Here is a 5761-nt window from a genome sequence, read left to right on the forward strand (position 1 = left end):
TAACCTTAAGATGGCAGGTCCAGATTTTAATGGTGATAATTTCCCAACACAATCCTGATGATTTTACCAGAGACTTCTTGAACATGGGTTTCAACAATAGCATGTAATAGGCGTCAACACTGAAAGTGTGGAACGTGTTCGAGCGAGCGAGCGAGGAAGTCAGGCAGTGCTGAATGTTGTCTCATGTGGCTCATCATCTGCCTCTGATTTCCTGACCTGAAAATACTAAAAAGAACTTATTAGATTACTTTCACAAGATCTCTCGGTGCGCTCCGATTCGAATCAGAAATAAGGAATTCAGAGTTTCTTTCGTCGATCAGGGCACTGTATTAGTTTGACTCGTTTTCAGTCAAAAATTTCCCAAAAAGAAATGCCAAACAGAAGGTAATAGTTGTTTTAAAATTGCTCTGAGCAATCGTTGGAAAAAACTGCTGCCCTACTCACACAACCTTAGACCGTTACTTCTTGCACAGCCAGCTGTTACGCTAATCTGCCTTATAAAAAATCATTTCCTCGATTTACGGAAAAACTATTGGGAATTACAAGTTGTCTATGAAATGAAAATAAATGAGGATTTTTATGTGATTTCCAAATTGGTGTCTATCTTTCTTGTAACTTGAAAATTAGCTGAGATATCCAAAAATAGTTCGCTACTCTACTACAGAGTTTTCCTTCCAACCCCTGCCCCCATTTCTTGATTTTTTTTTTTTTTTTCATTCATTGCCAGACGCCATGTATCCCACACGGGGTGGCCAAGGGCTTAGAGTTAATTGTTTTACAGGGAGGGGCACTAATCCTCCACCAACCCCACTTGACACGTAGGGATGCCAACAGTGGGGTTGGTGGAGGATTAGTGCCCCTCCCTGTAACAGCATCTGGTGTTCCCAGGCGGTCACCCATCCAAGTACTAACCAGACCCAACGTTGCTTAACTTCGCTGATCGGACGGGAAGCGGTGTACTCAACGTGGTATCGCCGTCTTGATGATGCGATAAATCTTTCGCTTAGGTACATATGTCTGGGGTCCAAACCACTCACGCAGCCTTAGACCGGTACCTTTTGCGCAGCCGGCTGTTATGCTAATCTGCCTTATAAACATGTAATAGGCGTCTACACTGAAAGTGTGGAACGTGTTTGAGGGAACAAGAAAGTCAGGTAGTGCTGAATATTGTCTCATGTGGTTCATTCATCTTCTTCTGATTTCCTGACCTGAAAATACTAAAAAGAACTTATTATATTAAACCAAAAATATTCCCTCACACTTCCTAAAACCAATACTCCTCTTGTATTAATTTTAGGTCTAGGGCTTGGGACCTAGCAGGTTAATAATGGGTTAATCAACTTGTAAATCAAATTTTCAGATTGATTAATCCAATATTATTGTTTTGAAATGACAAAACCTGGTTGCTCTCAGGAATCGTAGGAAAATACTGTTGCGCTACTTATGCAACCTTAGACCGTTACTTCTTGCGCAGCCGAGTGTTATGCTAATCTGACTTATAAAAAATTGTTTCCTCGATTTACTGAAAAACTATTGGGAATTATGGGTTGTCCATGAAATGAAAATAATTGAGGATTTTTATGCGATTTCCAAATTGGTGTCTATCTTTCTTGTAACTTCAATATTGACTGAAATATCAAAAAACGCTCGCTATATTCTACAGAGTTTTCCTCCCGACCCTTGCCCCCATGTTTTGCTGATGCGATAAATCTTTCTCTCGGGTACATATGTCGGGGGTCCAAACTGTGACTAAATTTGGTGTTCTTGCTCGCTTCGCTCACTTGAACAACACGTAATGCAGAGTGATAGGACACTGCCACTCCCAGACTATATTAAGGCCAAGAAAATAAGTGTGTAGGCCTGTGCTAAGAATAATTTCATCACTTCGATAATTACAGGTAAATTTATAGTAATTATGATTTTGAAAGGTAATATACTCTGTTCACTTGAAATTTGCCTAAAATTATCATCTCGCTTTCTGTTCTGAGTACTGAACTGTGATAACAGATTAACATTAGAATATGAGACCAGTCATGAAGAAGTTCTATGGAAAGAATGTAGAGCTGCTGTATTGTCTTTTGCTGTTATTGAGCTACGTGAAATAAGCTGAGATATGAGGAAAAATGTCAAATCAAAGTGAACGAACTCAAGCAAACTGACTGAGTTTTCACAGCCATCATAATCATCATGCCTCATTTTCCTGTCCTGAGATGGGGAGATAGGGTCTGGTACACTAAATCCTCCATATCAATTATTTCTACCCAGTTATATGTAAAAAAGTGCTCTAATTTACCTATACTAATTTGGTTAATAATGAAATAAAGACAAGAATCTTTGTAGTTATGTATTTATTTATTTATTTATTTTTTGCTCTGGGCACATCCTGGATCAGTGGCTTGCGTGTATCAGATAAATGAGCTTAAATATAGGCCTGTGTTCTCGCCAGTTTGTTTTCCTTATTAAACCTTCATGTCCTCTTCCATGCCACAAAAATCCTTTCCATATCGCCGCACTATGCATAAATAACGTACAAAACTATATTAACCAGCCATATCCAAAAATAAATCCGAAAAAAAAAAATGGTGTAAGGGAACTTCCTTAACAGACGAGAATACTGGTGAAAGAGCTGAAAAATATTTGATCTCTCATACACTGACGAAAACATATCAGTAAACGTTCCTATTATTGACTGATTTTACATATGCAGTCGTCTAATTTCCGTTTTCCCATTTTTTATTCTTCTTTGGGAGGGGGGGGGGATTCCTAGCTTCTTCTGGGGCATCTTATCTCACTTATATAAACAGCATTAAATACATGTTCTGAATTGACTCACTCAGTACAATCTCCAGACAATTTTATTCAGCCTAACGACACCCTCTAAGAATGAAGGTGTAAGAGGCGGCCGTCTGTTACCTCTTCAATACGAGTATTTACTTTTTTTTTCGGGCTACAAAGAACAATCTTAAACAGCCCGAAACGTTAGAAAAGGTAAAAAATTCAAGCCTAACCTTTGTCTCTCTCCCAGCCAACATTTCTGCTAATAAGATGAAGTAGGGAGGTGTGTCAATAGGCGAAAGCAAGTGCCGATAATTATGTGGGAATCATGCAACCAATGTAAAGTCGTGAGGCACTGGATAGCTCGTTGTGGGTTAGGTATTTTCTTTGGCTCTCCTGCCCCTCGGTCTTTCTTGTGTCGTACGTGAGGGATAGCCACTTCTGGATTATGGGGCTTTATTGTGACAAAGGTATCGCTGGTGTGCTTAACAAAGTAACAAAGCATGACAGCCAATATCCTACACTATCCTATCTCCTAAGCTGCTCTCTGCCTTCTGTCGTTCTCTCTAGCTCTCTCACTGCTATACCTGACTTCCAGGAATATACACTATACTGCTTGGTGAGGATGTGTGTAATGTCTAGTAGCCTACTTTTCCACAATACGGGCTAACCAGCTTACGGCAGTTACCCAAGTGTTCGCAGCACAGAGGGATTCTCCATCTTCTAGATAATGTTTGCCATACATTTTGTTTGCATTCTGGCTAGAGGACGTGTACATCTCCACCTGAGAACTAGATAGTGCAAGTGAGGCAAGTGGTACCTATTGTGCTATGAGATATACACTAGTGCCTATAATTAATACATGTTTATAGCTATGGTAGGTGGGGGCCCCCATCATCCACCCAGTTGGTATAGTGGTACTCTGTTTTTAGGGTAGCTCTACACTGAGTGGCAAGCCAAATGATTTTCTGTAAACCAGGAAGTCATTTACAATGCTGGATGGTAACCTTATAAATAACCGACACTTGCTCCCTACATGACAACAAGTGGGTTGGCGGAGGGTTAGTGCCCTTCCCTGGAAAAAAACTAACTAAAAATACAAACAAGAAGCCTCGGACCAGGACTGACCAACAGGTAACGACTAGTGACCGAACAAAGAACATGGTACGGATTGCGACATTGAATGTAAGGGGTGCAAATGATGAGGTGAAAGAGAGAGAGATTGTCCAGGTGCTTCAGGGTGCAAAAATGGATGTATGCAGATTAATTGAGTCTAAATGGTGAGGTGACAGTGTGAGAGAATGGGAGTTTGGATAGGGTACATGCACGAGAGTGGGTGAACATGGGAGGGCAAAAGAAGGAGTGTGTACCGTTGTGTGCAAGAAACGGAAGGAGAATATAAGTGTGTATGGATCAATTGGCTTAAGAAGTGTGTGGATAAGACTGAAAGCTAAACTACAAATGTGGGCGATTGTGTGTGTGTGTTTGCACCAATACAAGGTCGTGCAGAGTGAAAAAAGTCCTGGACAAACGTGGAAGCGTGCATGAAAAAGTTTAGAATGAATGAGTGTTTTTGCTTGGAGATATAAATGGAAAAGTAGGGAATGTGAAGGTGGATGGAGTTGTTGGGGAGTGGGGTGTGCCTGCAGAACTGGATGAGAATGGTAGTGCTCTAGTCGTCATTTATGCCGGGAGGGGATTGGTGATAGCAAAAACCCTCTTCAGCACAAAATGATCCACAGGTATACGTGGCAAGTGATGAGAAAGGTGGGTAATGAAATGAATGAACGGCAGGATATGATTGATTATGTGTGTGAGGATGATGGAATGAGAAGGTGTGTAATAGATGCAAAAGCATACAGAGGTTGAGGGAGTAGATATTCTGACCACCACTTGGTGGTGGTGAAAGTCAAGGTTGAAATGAAGTGGAGAAATAGAAGTAATGATGGACAGGAGGAAGTGTAGCTTTTACAATGAGGATGGAACGACTACAAGAGGTTGGAAAAAAGGTAGAATATAAGAGAGGAGTGGAGGAGCGATTGGTTGCATATGATTTGGAGCAGATGAGGGATGTGGACGATGTGTGCAACATATTCACAGAAGAAATCTGTGCAGCATATGAGGTGGTGTGTGGGGTGAAGATAAGATGAAAGGGGGTGCAAGGAAAAGCATAGTGGAATGAAGAGGTGAGAGAGGCTGCGGCACAAAAGAATCTATCTATCAATCTATTGCCAGACGCCTCAATCCCGTACGGGGTGGCCACAAACAAATCGCCTCCACGTTGCCCTGTCCCCCACCATCTCACTGCCCTGCTCCCAACTCACACCCCCCTCTCTCATATACCTCTCCACTCCATCCCTCCATCTCATCCTCGGCCTCCCCCTCCCTCTTACCCCCTCCACCTCACTCACATACACTCTCCTCGTCAGTCTCTCACCCTCCATCCTCTCCAAATGGCCAAACCACCTCAGTGTGTTCCTCCTAGCGCCTCCTATCACATCTACATCCACACCACAACGCTCCTTTATATCCTCATTTGTCAGCTTGCCTCTCCATGTGACTCCACAGGCTCCTCTCAAATAACTCATTTCCACTGCTCTCACTCTTGACTTGTGTCCTTCCAACAATGTCTAAGCTTCACTTCCATATGTTTGAGTTGGTATAACAATATTGTCAAGTACTAACTTTTTCACTTCCATGCTCACTTTCCTGTTTCTTATCGCTGCTTTCAAGGAACCAGCAACATTTCTTCCCTGTTGTACCCTTTCAAGCACTTCACCCTCCAAACCTCCATCCTTACTCATCACACTACCCAAGTACTTAAACGTACTCACATTTTCCAATTCCTCACCATCCAACCTCGCTGTACATTCACTGACTTCGCCTCTCTCAAAGACCATAACTTTACTCTTCCCTACATTCACCATTAGATTCCGTTTCTTACACACTCTCCCAAACTCATCCACCAAGCCTTCCAGCTCTCCTT

General features: G+C 41.9%; 1 non-coding gene across 1 annotated transcript; it reads right to left on the minus strand.

Moving 5' to 3' along the window:
- Positions 1–863: 863 nt before the first annotated feature.
- On the minus strand, positions 864–982 carry LOC145393950 (5S ribosomal RNA). Its single transcript, XR_013896300.1, has one exon. It is a non-coding gene; the product is annotated as a 5S ribosomal RNA (ribosomal RNA).
- Between the last annotated feature and the right edge of the window lie 4779 nt (positions 983–5761).

This window comes from Coenobita brevimanus, chromosome 25, assembly GCF_032717465.1.
Source record: "Coenobita brevimanus isolate Jiangsu-jjx chromosome 25, ASM3271746v2, whole genome shotgun sequence".
In the NCBI taxonomy this organism is placed as follows: Eukaryota; Metazoa; Arthropoda; class Malacostraca; order Decapoda; family Coenobitidae; genus Coenobita; species Coenobita brevimanus.